The 16,121-nt window shown below is 41.6% G+C and overlaps 1 protein-coding gene across 8 annotated transcripts in view; it reads left to right on the forward strand.

Moving 5' to 3' along the window:
- Positions 1 to 16,121, forward strand: part of LOC145510122 (uncharacterized) — an 838,825-nt gene that overhangs the window by 606,107 nt on the left and 216,597 nt on the right. Inside the window, exon 11 of one of the 8 annotated variants that reach the window (XR_014056706.1) lies at positions 10,194 to 10,426. The exons of the other annotated variants lie outside the window; for them this stretch is intronic. The gene's annotated coding sequence lies outside the window, so the exon portion shown is untranslated. Of the gene's footprint in view, positions 1 to 10,193; positions 10,427 to 16,121 lie in introns of those variants that run through there. 8 annotated transcript variants of the gene reach the window in all.

The raw sequence follows: 16,121 nt of genomic DNA on the forward strand, positions 1-16,121 counted from the left end.
TTAAGCTCATAAAAACACTCAAAGGGCATACTGGTCATCAAACAACTCTGAGCAAACTGCATTTGCAAATAAATCTGAAAACATGTGGATTCAATTTTCCTTGAAATGCCCAGAGGTTAAAAAATTAAGGGGGGAATGTTTGGCAGAAAGAACCTGGGGTTTGGCTGTGTGCACAAATTTCTGAAAAATAAATTGATTGTTTTGCCAGAGAGAATATATTACCTGGTCCCCCTTCTCAATCACATCTTGAACTTAATTGTCAGTGGCCCCATTTCTCATTGTGGCTGCAAAGTGGACAGGAGGGTTTGAGTTCATTTGAAAGAAAGCAAGTTTTATTCCTTCCCAGGGTGGCCTTCTGCACAGCCAACCCAGAATCTCAGCACTGTCATGGGTTTCAGCCCAGTGACATAGTGGCGAGAAAACCATCTGCTCGCAAAATTGTTCCTCCTTTTCCTCTTGCCTCCCATCTGCCTCCACTCATCAAGTTTTACCCTACTTTTTTCCTTCCGCCAACCCCCCAATAATACCTTTTTTATGACCAAATAAACACAGGCAAATGTGGAATTGCTTTAGAGCAAATCTAAACTGTTTTAAAAGATCATGAAAATAGAGTGGGTGGGGGAAAAACTCCATCTGTGAAAAAGCAGTGATTAGCCTTAAAACAATGTGAGGCCAACAGCGCAGAGTCCCATTATGAGATGATGTGTGGTGCCTGTAAGCGGCTGTTCCTGGTCTCTGAGGTAGCTAAGTTGTCACATGATTCCGTTGTTGCCATGGCAATAATCTGTAATTGTGCAGAAAATCCACAGCTCCTTAGTGGACTGGGCTGAAAGAAAATCAAACCCGTGAAAGCCCTTGAATTGATGTGGTTATGAGAGTGCGTTGGCCAAGCTGGTCCAGGTGAAGCTGACCTGATTTTGTGGATTTCCTTCTCCCAGCCCCTGTCTAGCTTTGGTGAACTCCCTCTTTATGTATGTTTTCCACACTTTCATGTCCATAACTGGTGAGAGGTATAAATTCTAGTCAGCTAGGGCAATGCTTCAGCTCCTCAGAATTCTGAGCATGCAGTTTGGAATCTACAGGATGGGAGTTGTGGCTTCTTTGGCTGCTGGAACCTCTAAACGCTAGACTAGTACTGAGGACCAAGGCCTGATTTGTACACTTAGGTGAAAAAGATAAGAGTGTCCATTGAGGGAGGGGAGGCATATTTCTCCCCCGGCAAAGGCACTGAGAACACACTGGGCAGGAGACTAGTGCAGCGAGGGTGTGTTGTTCCTGGGGTAACTTGGCAACAAAGTACACACACATGGGCAGCACACCCATCTTAAGGCTGCCAAGACTTGCCTTCTTTAAGGCAAGCTAATACAAACCATGCCCCCAGCACGGCCGGGAACAGAGGGTAGGTAGCATTTCTCCCTCTTGCACTAGATGCTGTATGACGTTTATGCATATCAGCCGTCAACCCCAAGTGGTTGAGGGCATGAGTGAGTGTGGGGGCCCCTGACAGAAAATTTGAGCAGGAAGAGGAGCCAGACAAATCACTCTCAAGTTCCAAACTTCAGCGAGAATCCCATGGGAATGCAGCTTCGAAGTGGATCCCATGAGAACATCTGGGATGAAGACGCTCACGCCAGACTTAAACCCAGACTCATTAGTAATAATGCATCAGTTTTTTTCTCATCTATTTATTTATCCTCTCATCTACCGCAAGTATGATTTGCTTTTCTTCTGCCCATTTTCCTACTGGGAGCAGGAAAAGGAAGGTAGAGAATGAACACCAAGCTGTAAATTTGGGTACTTTCTCTTGGATACCTTCTCATTTGAGGTTAATTAATTACAGACAATTAACGACAGATTTTGCTTAATTTAGGCAGAAAGGAATGCAACATAGAGTGAAGGGCTTGTGGATTTGGAGAAAGTATTGAGAATCAGGGAAGGAATCAGACAAGAATCTGACAGCTTAGGAATCTCTGTAGCAAGAACAAAAAATGAACAGTTTGATCCCAGTTCATTACTAGAATATTTAGATTCAACTATTTTCTTTCCTGTCATTTTTCTCAAGATTAAAAGTGTTGGGGTAAAAAGTCCAAATGGCCTAATTTGGATCGTGAACCCAGTTTTCTATTCGGAAGATGAATGTGAGAGGGAAAGGAGGGAGAAGGTAGAGACTCCTTAACTTAGCGTCTCATCAAGATTCCATGGAGTGAGAGAGAATTTCTCAAAAGAACAATTAAAGTGCGTGTATGGAAGGAAGGAGATCAGATGTGATGATGATCATGGCTTTGGCTTGGGGAAGGGAGAGTCCAACAGCAAATGTCCAGCAGTAGGGCTTGAAGGGAAAGTTAAACAGTGGAAGTGCCTATCAATCGACTTTTATTAGTAAGCCTGAGCCTAGACTTGCTGGGGAAAATTGCAACAGAAAGACAGGTAGATGGAGAGGGAGGGGGAGTCTGGAAAATAGTTTTGTTTGGCGTCCCCTTTCTGAAAGAGTCTGGAGGGAAGACAGCTACTTGATTTGATACCAGCCATGCTAATGGGGCAGACTTCCAGGTAGTCAAAGCTCCTGGTTAATGTCCACTTCTCAGCATGTCTGATTACAGGTTGAAGTTGACCGATCAGCAAACTACTCAATTATAAGCCCATCTTCTCCCTGTGGTGCCACTAATTAAAACAGGAAGCATGGTGCAGCTCACACACTCCATGGAGCTCTTACCTTCCCAAAGCTGAATGAGTCACAACCGTTAGCCATTGTCAGTGAAATGCAGCTTCCTTTTTCTTTTTTTCCCAACCCCATTTCTGTTTGGTGTGAATTCATCTCTGAAAAACCTTCCCTCGGGATTGTTGATCCCCTCCATACCCTTTGCTGTGAGAGAGGAACACATGTGGCGGGAGCTTTGAAATGCAACCTCAAAATGCAGCTATGTGGAAATCTCAGTGTTCTGGAATGTTCTGACCTTTTGTCCTGCCAAGCGCCACTTTTTTTTTTTTCCTGAAATCGCATCATAAAGGCTACTCCTACAATGAACTTAATTTTTAAGAAGAGGGAGAAAAAAAGATATGGCTCAGCACCCGTCCATTTGCAGGAGAGCTGTTCTCAGACACCTGGAACAAGCCGCAGCCTTTCTTTTCTTTTTCTGTCTTGATAAACATAATGGGCCACTTTGATAATTTCAGCTGTAAATGCATTTCTTTGTAGCAGGACAGGGCTTTCACGTGCAAGAGTGGAGAGAGAAAAGATGTTGAGAAGCACTGTGGTGACAGGCTAGCAGAACAGGGGCTTGCTACGCAACCATCAGGTATGTCCCAGATTCTTCTTGAAGGCCAAGTCCTTGGCTTCTCAACCAGAGAGAGAAACTTTTGTAAACTCCTCAAGATCCAGTTAAAATCTTCATTAGTATTAAAATCAATACCCCTGGAGAAAAGATGACACTCCGGCATCCTTCCAGAAAGACTGCCAGTTAGACTGCAGCAGCTCTTCCTGCCTACAATCCTCTTAATGTCTCTTCTCCCTTGAAAAGATGCAACTTGAGATGTTCTTGCCTTTTTATACAAACTTTTCCATTCAGCATTGGATAGCTCTATTTCTTTTTCCCCAAAAGAAACACAGTAAGTTCTTCTATCACAATAATTTCTTATCAGTACATGTACAGGTTTCTAAGAAAATCACTTTGCACCCAGCTGTAGAGGGGCTGACCAAGCTTAGAGTCATTGCACAAATTGTGTGTCATAGGTGAGACTAGAGGTAACAAAATGTTTGGTGACACAATGGGTAAATGCCCTGATTCTGGAGTCAAGAAGACTTTGGTTTCAGTTCTGAAATTGCCAATTTGTCACTTTGGGTCTCAGGTTCCAAGTCTGTAAAATGAGAAGAGTAATAATGCCTACCTCAAATGGTTATTAGGAGGGTTCAATGAAACAATGCACATAAAGCACTGGGCTTATTATTTGTTGTATAGAACATACTCAATAAATGGCAAGAGTTACCAACAGTTAGCATCTTCAGATCTCCTGAGCATGGGGCCGGTCAAAATGAATGAGGTGGGAGAAATGTCTGGGGCTCTGGAAGCCCTATGACACACTCACAGTGCACCAGAAATCTTACCCACATCTCTTTGCCGCTTTGTTCCCACCACTTACGTGCTTAATATGGTCATGCCTTCAGTTCTGCAGTTCCTACCTTGGGCAGGCTGTCCACGATAGGAAGTGGGGACCTGCAGGTGACTCATAAAGTCTCATTTATGAAAGCTCTTTATCAAAGCTCTATATTTTCAGTATACCGGTCAAATGACAAAAATGGAGCAAATAAACTGATGACTCAGTGGTAAAGAATCCACCTGGAATGCAGGAGATTTGAGTTCAATCCGTGGGTCAGGAAGATCCCCTGGAGAATGAAATGGCTACCCAATCCAGTATTCTTGCCTGGAGAATTCCATGGACAGAGGAGTCTGGTGGACTATAGTCCATGGGGCTGCAAAAGAGCTGGACATGACTTAGCAACTAAACACACAAACACATATAGGCTAAAGCAGTGCGTGTTACACACGCACACACAAACACAAGCTCTTCTAGTTGGTGACTTTCCACTTATTATTCCTTGATGGGACACTTTGGAAATGGAGATCATTTTGTATATTCCATGTTATAGATTGATTTAGGTTGAGATGACAAATTGATATTAGCCAAATCTCAGGTCAATTCAGAGATGGAGAGATGGGGTCCAGCAGTAGGCATTTTTTTTTTTTTCCCAGGCCAGGAACTTCCTGACAGTCCACAGTCTACACAGGGAACAGCAGCTAGGCTCATGAGGATTTTCAAAGGCAGGACAGAGTGACATGACGGAAATGGTGGGTGGGGAGCAGGAAATAGCATGGCTCGCTCTTACACAGGCTCAGGTTGCTCACTGTCATACACAATAAATCTGCTGAAAATGTTAAGGCAATTAAATAAAATAAAGAGAATACAAATGTGGAAAGAAGTTATTGTAATTGGATATTCCAGAACTTGAAACCCAGGCATAATGTTTTTATAATAGTGTATATAATAGAGTGTTCTATTCAATAACATAATGATTAAGTAATTGAACAACATTATTTCAAAATATTTTCTGGGTTGGATCTTATGTCCCAGCATCTCAAACACACGTAGTCCTAGTTATGAGAATCTGCAGTGTTAGGACAGCAAGCTCCAGCCCACAGAATGTCTGGTTTCAACCAATGTTTCCAGTCTCTTGTCTTTATAAGCAGCAAATCTGGAGGACCAGGTTTGCACGTTTGGGTCATTTGATTCATGGGAGGCACAGATACTTTTGGCCACTTGTTATGGCTGGTAGTCAGAGGTACCTGACTTCAATGCCTAAGAGTAAAAATTGTTTTGTGCTTTTTGTTTAGTCACCTACGTGTCTTGTAAGTCCCTGGTGCCTACACAATACTCTGTGATGGGTCAGGATTCAGTCACTGACAAAAAAGTACTTATTGAGAACCAATCATGAGGCAAGTTCTCTGCCTTCACAAATTTAAGATTCAGCAGAGGAGACAGGTATTAAGCAAATCAATGCTTAAATGATTATCTGATTTCAGTTGTGAAGAATGAATGAGAGGAGAATGATGGAGTGTCATAAGGCGGGATGCTTATCTGGTCTGGAGGGCAGCAAGTCTTATCCTTGTAAAGGAGTAAAGCAACATTTAAACCAGTGGCTGACTTAGTCAACAGAAAAGGCAAAAGGTGGGAGTGGAGAAGGCATTTCAGAGAGAGACCAGTGTGTAGAAATGCCCATAGGCAGAAGGGGTGAGACATGTTGAGGAGCCTGGAGAGGGAAGGTCAGTATGGCAGGAGTGTGGAGACCTAAGGGAGCTGACAGGAAATATGTGAGGGGGGGCCCTGCTGAGGACAAAGCTAGATCTTGTTCTCAAAGATGCCATTTAATAGAGAAACAGTTTCATCCATCTCAATAGAACCGATTCAAATGTATTTTTTTTAATGGCTGAGTAGTATTGAGATGGATGAAACTGGAGCCCATTATACAGAGTGAAGTAAGCCAGAAAGAAAAACACCAATACAGTATACTAATGCATATATATGGAATTTGAAAGATGGTAACGATAACCCTATATGTGAGACAGAATAAGAGACACAGATGCATAGAACAGTCTTATGGACTCTGAGGGAGAAGGTGAGGGTGGGATGTTCTGGGAGAATAGCACTGAAACATGTATATTATCATATGTGAAACAGAACACCATTCCAGGTTCGATGCATGAGACAAGGGCTCAGGGCTGGGGCAATGGGATGACCCAGAGGGATGGGATGGGGAGGGAGGTGGGTGGGGGGTCCAGGAAGGGGAACACATGTAAACCCATGGCTGATTCATGTCAATGTATGGCAAAAACTATTACAATATTGTAAAGTAATTAGCCCCCAACTAAAATAAATAAACTTATTAAAAAAAAAAATAGAGAAACAACTGCCTCTCAAAAGTATATTCTGTTCATTAGGCTCTCAAAACAAAACAAAAAATATATATCTGATAAACACTTGCTTCTTCCAGTTTGTTCCCACTAAGGGCAAAAGCAAAAAAAAGAAACGCAATTCAAAGTCTTTCCCACTCATGGTGGGTTGATAAAAAGCTCAATGCATTTCTGTTACCAGTGTTTCCCAAGTGTGGGTTATTTGTGACAGAAGGGCTTAGTCAAAGTTTGCCAAAGAATCAGAATATATGCATATATAAAATGAGGAATTGGCTCCTGTCGGCATGGGGACTGAGAAGTCCTAAGGTCTGTAGTCAGACAGGTGGAGATGCAGGAGGCCAATGTGTGGTTCCAGTCCCTGCCTGAAGGCCTGATAACCAGAAGATCCATGGTGTAAGTTCCAGTCTGAAAGCTGGAAGGCTCAAAACCCAGGAAGAGTCAATGTTTTAGTTTGAGTACAAAGGCTGGAAAAGACCAATGTTTCAGTTCAAATACATTTTTCTTTTTCTTTTTAAATCTGTTTATTTTAAATTGAAGGATAATTGGTTTACAGTATTGTGTTGGTTTCTATGAGACATCAACATTCATCACCCGTAGGTTTACCTATGTCCCCTCCCACATGAACATCCCTTCCACCTCCTTCCCCATCCCATCCCTCTAGGTGGTTACTGAGCCCTGGTTTGAGTCTCCTGAATCATACAGCAAATTCCCACTGGCTATCTGTTTTGCATATGGTAATGTATGTTTCCATGTTACTCTCTCCATCAGTTCAGTTCAGTTCAGTCGCTCAGTCGTGTCCAACTCTTTGCAACCCCACGAACTGCAGCACACCAAGCCTCCCTGTCCATCACCAACTCCCAGAGTTGTTCTCTATGTCTGTGTCTCCATTACTGCTCTGCAGATAGGTTCATCAGTGCCTTCTTTCTAGATTCTATATATATGCATTAGTGTATGATTTTCTTTTCCTCTTTCTGACTTACTTCACTCTGTATAATAGGCAATAGGTTCACCCACCTCATTAGGACTGACTGAAATGCATTCCTTTTATGGCAGAGTAATATTCCATTGCACCACAGCTTCTTTATCCATTCATCTGTCAATGAACATCTAGGTTGCTTCCATGTCCTAGCTATTGTAAATAGAGCTGCAATGAACATTGGGGTACATGTGTCCTTTTCAATTTTGTTTTCCTTAGTGTATATGCCTATTAGTGGTATTGTTGGGTCATATGGTGGTTTTATTTCTAGTTTTTTAAGGAATCTCCATACTGTTCTCCATAGTGGCTTTATCAGTTTTTTATTCCCACCAACAATGCAAAAGGGTAATAAGGTCATTTTTCTTAGAGACAAGCATTCTTATAGAAAAAGTCTCAGAGATGCTTTATCTGTAGCTGGACTTGGCCCAAGTGGATCTTGAGACTAAGCTGACCAGCCAGGAGTGAACCTTGTCATGTGGCAGGACAGGATAGGGTTGGTGTCACACAGTCTGGGCTGGCTGGTGTGGTAGGTGACTACTCATAAAGACCTAATGGAGCCTGACAGTAGCTACAGAAAGACTGCTATCATTATTCAACCAGTATTCAATAGACAGAAGCTGTTACAGTTGTTGATGCTGGTGTTATCATTTTAAATATAGGTGCCAGCTTGGAACTGGCATTAGCAGAGTCAAGCTGTTGGCAGCACAGAGTGGGAATCAAGGACACCATGCTTGTCCAGAGATGAGCAGTGAGAGCCAACTAAGATCCAGATCCCAGAGGAAATGGCCTAGTAGGCTGTTGCTCAGCCAGAGCCTGAGGCTCTAGGTGAATGAAGAGAAAGATCCAGTCTTGGAATCTGTAGGCAGTTGGCTCCTGAGAATGAAGTGGGAGTTCTATACTCTTAGAAGCAAAAGGTAATTGCAGAGGAGAGTCTGACCATTATTAGTTCATAAACACAGTGTAACTAGTGGCTCAGTTCAGTTCAGTCACTCAGTCATGTCCGACTCTGCAGCCCCATGAACTGTAGCACTCCAGGCCACCCTATCCATCACCAACTCTTGGAGCTTACTCAGACTCATGTCCATTGAGACAGTGATTCCATCCAATCATCTCATCCTCTGTTGTCCTCTTCTTCTCCCACCTTCAATCTTTCCCAGCATCAGGATATTTTCCAATGAGTTAGTTCTTCATATCAGATGGCCAAAGTATTGGAGTTTCAGCTTCAACATCAGTCCTTCCAATGTATATTCAAGACTGATCTCCTTTAGGATGGACTGGCTGGATCTCCTTGCAGTCCAAGGGACTCTCAAGAGTTTTCTTCAACACCACAGTTCAAAAGCATCAATTCTTTGGCGCTCAGCTTTCTTTATAGTCCAACTCTCACATCCATACATGACTATTGGAAAAACCATAGCTTTGACTAGATGGACTTTTTTGGTAAAGTAAGGTCTCTGCTTTTTAATATGCTGTCTAGGTTGGTCATAGCTTTTCTTCCAAGGAGCAAGTGTCTTTTAATTTCATGGCTGCAGTCACCATCTGCAGTGATTTTGGAGCCCAAGAAAATAAAGTCTGTCACTGTTTCCACTGTTTCCCCATCTATTTGCCATGAAGTGATGGGACTGAATGCCATGATCTTCATTTTTTGAATGTTGAGTTTTAAGCCAGCTTTTTCACACTCTCTTTCACTTTCATCAAGAGGTTCTTTAGTTCCTCTTCACTTTCACCCATAAGGGTGGTATCATCTGCATATCTGAGGTTGTTGATATTTCTCCTGGAAATCTTGATTCCAGCTTCTGCTTCATCCAGACTGGCATTTCACATGATGTACTCTGCATATAAGTTAAATAAATAGGGTGACAATATACAGCCTTGGCATACTCCATGCCCAATTTGGAACCAGTCCATTGTTCCATGTACAGTTCTAATGGTTGATTCTTGACCTGCATGCAGATTTCTCAGGAGACAGGTAACATGGTCTGGTATTCCCATCTCTTGAAGACTTTTCCACAGTTTGTTGTGATCCACACAGACAAAGACTTTGGTGTAACCAATAAAGCAGAAATAGATGTTATTCTGGAATTCTCTTGCTTTTTCGATGATCCAGAGGGTGTTGGCAATTTGATCTCTGGTTCTTCTGCCTTTTCTAAATCCAGCTTGCACATCTGGAAGTTCACAGTTCATGTACTGTTGAAGCCTGGCTTGGAGAATTTTGAGCATTACTTTGCTAGCATGTGAGATGAGTGCAATTGTGTGGTAGTTTGAACATTTTTCACTGTTACCTTTCTTTGGGATTGGAATGAAACGACCTTTTCTAGTCCTGTGGCCACTGCTAAGTTTTCCAAATTTGCTGGCATATTGAATGCAATACTTTTACAGCATCATCTTTTAGAATTCCATCTGCAATGCAGGAGCCACAGGAGACACAGTTTCAATTCCTGGGTTGGGAAGATCCCCTGGAGGAGGGCACGGCAATCTACTCCAGTATTCTTGCCTGGAGAATTCTACGGACAGAGGAGCCTGACAGACAACAGTCCATAGGGTTGCAAAGTGTTGGACACGACTGAAACGACTTAGCACGCACATACACACAGTTCTCAGAGTGCAACCCCTGGACTAGCAGCTATTGTATTATCTGGGAATTGGTTAAAGAAACAGATTCTATGGCCCCATCTCCTGCCTATTGTACAGAAACTTTGGGATTGGGGCTTAACACTCCATGTTTTAATAAACCCTGATGATTCTGGTACCTGCAGGAGTTTGAGAACCACAGGTCCAGAGGAAGGCATGAGCTGAAGTGCTGCTTCCCCATCAGGGACATGCAAGTGCCAGGACACCAGTCAGGACACAGTCCAGCTTCTGTTCTGATTTCTCTTCCCTTGGTGGTGACTTCTCATGCACCGGCAGTCACTTTCTCTGCCCTGCTTCTCTTTGTGCCCACAAATAAGCATCACACTTGGAGCGGATAATTAAAGGACTCTCTCATCAATCATTGTTAGTTCTTTATTTAATATTTTTTAATATAGAGATTGGGGAGGGCAGAATTTGAATATATTTCCTAATATATCTGAGGTGGTGGATAACTTTATGAACGTCTCTTCAGGGTTTGTTTTTTTTTTGTTTGAAAGCAAGGGCTCCTCTGTAGTACCCCATGCCTGATGAGGTGTTCAGTACTTGCCTGGTAGTGGCAAGGACACCCTGCAGTCTCCTTCACCATCCAAATGCAGGTTTGGAGTAGAAGAGGGTGATTCTGCAGCAAAGATCTGACAGAGGGAGGCAGCATAGAAGGTAGGAGAAACACAGAAGGTGTTGTGGCAGAAGCATAGATTATGAATCCAGACAGACCTACACAGAGTTATTAGGATTCAAAGAGATAATGCATGCATCTAAAATGCCAAGCTTAAATAAATTGTCCAATAAATTCATGCAATGAAATTGTACTTTTCCCTAACCTCTTTCCCAAGTTTCTTGGGATCCACAACAGTTTAGTTTACTGGGTACAGTCTGAGATAATCACCAGTGTTTACTGAGATCTTATCAGTTAGATGATTTTACTCTGTGTAACCAAAACCTAATTCAAGCCAGTGTAAATGATAAGAAATGTTGTTATTTCATAATACAGAACACCCAAATAAAGGAGGGATTCCAGGAGTGATGCAACTAGGACCCTTTGGTTCTGACCCATTCTCTTGGTTCTGACCCATTCTGCATCTCACACTGGCTTCCCTCGTGGTCACAAGGTGACTGACAGCAATAGCTGAAATTATGTGCTTTCTTGCTCACATCCAGCAGAGGAAGGGAAAATACCTCTTCCAACTACTCACTGTTATTGGACAATATGAGTCATTTGCTTTTCCTGAGAATGAGAACATGCACTGATGGGTTGCTTTTCAGAAGTCTGGATATTTGGTCCAATCATTGACATCCCATTACAAAGATCTGTTAGTCAAACTATGATAGAAGTATCTCTGAACTTGGTGGGTAATATGAACTTCCCTTGAGTTTCATAGGCTGAGTTTTGATGGAAGGATAAATAGCTAGAAATAAAGAAAAGGAGAGCCAAATATGTTCACTACAGTTTTCTTCATCCCAGGGACTGTGTTAAGCATTCTTTATGTTTTTTTTTTTTTTTATTTGATCTTCACAACCACCCTCTAAGGTTGCTCTTTTTATGGAAAAGGAAAGAGAAATTCAGAGAGGTTAAATCACTCACTTGCTCTATATCCCTGGCAAGCTTGACAGAACAAGAATATAGACTCAAGCCCCAGAGCCATGCTCTTCACCTCTGTGTTGCCTGGTTGGCTCACCTCTTTGGGGTGGTGGCCAGACTTTGGCCTCTCAGTACAGGGTGTCCAAGGGCCCTGGCACTAGCCCAGCGAGGTGGACTCGTTTTTACCCCATGCTGAGGAATAATGGGAACATTCTGGAAAGAACTTGAGCCCCACTCTCAGGTTTCCACAGTTATTTGTCTGTTGTTACCAAACACTAAAGACTTTAAAAATTCACTGTGGTCATATAGGCAGGAAAAATGACCTCATTCTTGCAACCACAAATCCAAAATGCTCTGGAATCTGTAAGACGAACTGCATTTTAATTAGAAGAGAGAAAGAGCAATGAAGACATTTCTTGGATTTTTTTTTTTTTTTCAAACCCTCCCTGGCTTCCCTTCAGGACAAAATGTGACAAGTGCCCTAAATCTGATAACAAACACACACTTCTGAAATCATTGTTAGCTTTCCTTAAAAAAAAAAAAAAAATCACATTAGTTTCCCATTACCAGTAAGAGTTCAAGAATGCGTAGCCTTGAAATGCAGCACATGAGAACACAGAGAGTCAGCCCCATTAAATATTAAAAAGTAAAAATGGAGCTCTCAACCCATTTTCCTCTCTGCTTAGAAGGTTTTTTTTTTTTTTTTTAATTGTATCAGGTCCTCAGAACCTTGAACCTGGCATTACTAAAAAGGCTTGTAGTTTATCCCTAAAAACCTAGTCACTGGTTACTGTCCATGTATTGTTCTCAACCACTGGGTCAAGCTTCCCAACTGATGATGAAGCTCCTGATAGTGGAGAGCAATAATACAGCGTCAATTAGCTACTGCATCCTGTGGTTTGTAAATAGAAACTGTTGGCCTTTGACACAGTAGCTACTTAATAAAAAGGCAAGGAAAGGAAAAAAGATGAGGGAACTTTTACCTGTTATGTATATATTATATGGCTTCCTATATGTATATATTATAAGGCACACACTTTCCTGAGAGCCTTATATATATTGTCTCATGCAGTACTCTCAACAGGCCAGTGTGATTTTTTTATCCCACTTTATAGGTAAGCACACTGAAACCTAGAACAAGTAATTATGTGTAAGTTAGAATTCAGCTAAAACTAGAATATGCAGTTGAAAATTAAAGGATAAAACACTCTTTCTGTAAAGAGCCAGAAAGTAAATATTTTGAACTCTATGGACTACGAGGTCTCTGCCAGGATCCCCTAACTCTGCCATTGTACCATGAAGACATTCACAGATAAAATGTAAACAAAACGTATGGCTGTGATCCAATAAAAATTATGTATGAAAACAATCATTGGGCTAGATTTGGTCTGCAGGTCATATTTTGTTGAAACCTGGCTTAAGGCAATGCTTCTCAAAAACTATCTGTGACAAATTGCCAGCCAACTTTTCCTTTAATTTCTGGCATATCGTAATTGATACTTTTGTAAAATACAATAAAATGAATTAACAGAGAATGAAATTTAAAACGGAAATATTTTTTTTAATTTGTTATTGGATTCAATGGACATAAAATTACTGCATCAAACTGTGGTAAAAGTTCATAAACACTCTCAATTTCTGTACTTAACATGGGTCACTAATGAATAACCCATGGAATGACACCATTCTGTGAATGACACTTTGAGTAGCTGTCCTTTAAGAAGATGTTTAAGGACTTCCCTGGCAGCACAGTGGTTAAGACTTCTCACTTTCACTGCAGGGGATGTCGGTTCAATCCCTGGTTGGGGAACTAGGATCTCATATATGGTGTGGCCAAAAACACAAAGAAGTAAGATATTTGCTTATTTGATATTTATTCATTTGGCTGTGCCAGGTCTTAGCTGTAGCATATGGGAACTTTAGTTATGGCATGAGAATCTTCATTGTGGCATGTGAAATCTAGGTGCCAGACCAGGGATTGAACCTTGTTCCTCTGCCTAGGAGCAAAGAGTCTTAGCTGCTGGACCACCAGGGAAGTCCTGTAAGATGTTTATTACTTCACCTAACAGTTAATGTAGAGGTTGGCAGGTTTGACAGTTTAACGATGTTATCAAGGACCCAGATTTTTTCCACCCCTCATTTTGTGATCCTTGGCATTTCTCTCTCTTTCTGATTCGAGATGGTAGCTACAGTCATCATTGCATTCTCATATAGCAATGTCCCAAAGCAGGAAGGAAGGAGGAGAGGCAAACAGAGCTTTCCACATGTGCTACTATCTCTTTCGTTAGTCAGGATAAACTTCCCCAAGCAGCTGTATTTGTTTGGCTGTAGGTCACATAATTTGTTTCCAATATTTGTTTGGCTGTAGGTCACATAATTCATACCTATACCAGTCTCTAGGAAAGGTTAATAGGAATCCCATGGTTGGCTTAGCCCAATTGTGATTTGTCCCCTCAGACCAGATCCAGAGCCACCTGATCAAATTAGGATTCTGTGAACCAAAGAGGATGTCAGCTCTAGGAATGTGCTTAAGGAAACCTAGCTATATGTTTAAGATTTGGGCTGGCAATCTTGATCTGCTCAACCCCAAAACGGTGCTTCGTTCATTCCTGTCATTGATCCCAGTGAAAGAATTCTCCTACTGTGGTTCTGCTTTATGATCTGTATACATTTAATCATTTGTGTGGAGCTTTCCAATACTTTGGCCACCTCATGCGAAGAGTTGACTCATTGGAAAAGACCCTAATGCTTGGAAGGATTGGGGGCAGGAGGAGAAGGGGATGACAGAGGATGAGATGGCTGGATGCCATCACTGACTCAATGGACATGAGTTTGGGTAAACTCCAGGAGTTGGTGATGGACAGGGAAGCCTGGCGTGCTGCGATTCATGGGGTCACAAAGAGTTGGACATGACTGAGTGACTGAACTGAACTGAACTTAAAGATTATAGTGTGCTTCCACGTGTATTATACAATTTTAATGTCAGTGCTTCCATGTTGATACCAATAGTATGCCAGAGGATGGAATTTAAGCCCAGGGATGATGATCATACAACAAAAAAAAGCAACATCAGGACACTGGCTTCCAACACTTTTCACTGAGTTTGTCCCAAGGTATTTGACCATTGGTTCCACACTTATCAATCAGCAACAACAAAGCAACAGCCAGCCAATCTAGGCAAAAGGTCAACTGATTGTGATGAATGGACTGGTTGGATCAACAGAAATGATCCATCTTTTATCATGTTGCTCTAGACGGTGTCCTATAAGGTGACCAAGAGTCCTGATTTATTGGGGACTGATGGTTTTCCTGGGATGCAGGACTTCCAGTTGTAAAACCAGGACAGACCTAGTTTTTAATTTTAAAATGGAAGTCCCAGGAAAACTGGGATAATTTGGTCACCCTAGTTTCTGGCCTTTATCTACTATCAAAATGTGCTTCTGTGCATTAGTTGCTGTACTAAGTTCACAGGCCCCTAAGTTTTCCTAGCAAATCAATAAGCAATATGTCTAGCTTTCTCTCGTGAATGATATTTTTTCCTGTAATTAAAAAATCTAAATTAAGAGAACCACATGTATATTTTAAATGCTCTTTGCTTCTTCCACTGTTGAAGATTCCCCTGGGAAATTTTTAGAAATATTTTTCCTTGATTGTGAAGAAAGGCATACAGGAAGACCTTGTAAACTTTTGCTTCCGCTTCTTTTTTGTCTGCTCCTAAGCCCAACAAAGGTACATGGCAGCAGGTCTCAGAACTCACCCGTGAAGCTATTTGTATTTAAAGATACTTCAACCTCTTCACTGGTTATGCACTGTTGGTCTTACCTGTCTATTAGAAATTGTGTACGACCCTTTAAAAAGTTAAACTTTCTGGATCCTGTACAATGCCTATATTGGGAGTTAGGTATGGATAAGGAATGTGGAGTGGGTTTGGGCCCAGGGACTTTTATTGATGCTTTTCATAAAGTTCCCCAGGTATTCCTAACATAACCACTGCCAGCCTTAGAAGCAACTGGCTAGAATATGTCACTCAACCTGAGTGACAACTAAAATTATAGTTGTACTATTAAAAAAAAAACCTTACAAAATTGCAAAATTGCTCATCTTTCCCTTTCTTCCCTTCTCTCTCTTTTTCTCCCTTTCTTCTTCCTTTTCTTCAATGGTAGCAATTTATGTGAACATTGAGGGCAATTTAAAGCAATGTTCATGGAATGAAACTTATAGATCTTTGAAGTGAATTAAAATGTAACTTCTGAAAATTCAGAAGGCTGTTTGCCATCTAAAGGAATGTGAGGCTCCAACAGAAGCTTGGAAGAAAGAGATCTCTGGGTTTATTCCTAGCCAGGGACGTACCAGGCTGTGTTAACTTTTCCCCTATCATCATCTGTGTGGTCTACTTCTCATGCCTTCGTGGTCCACATCCATTGAGAAGCAGTGGACAGAGGCACATTTGATTTACATTGCTTTTAGACCACCG

This window comes from Giraffa tippelskirchi, chromosome 6 (genome assembly GCF_054371585.1).
Source record: "Giraffa tippelskirchi isolate mGirTip1 chromosome 6, T2T-mGirTip1v1.2.pri, whole genome shotgun sequence".
Lineage (NCBI taxonomy): Eukaryota > Metazoa > Chordata > Mammalia > Artiodactyla > Giraffidae > Giraffa > Giraffa tippelskirchi.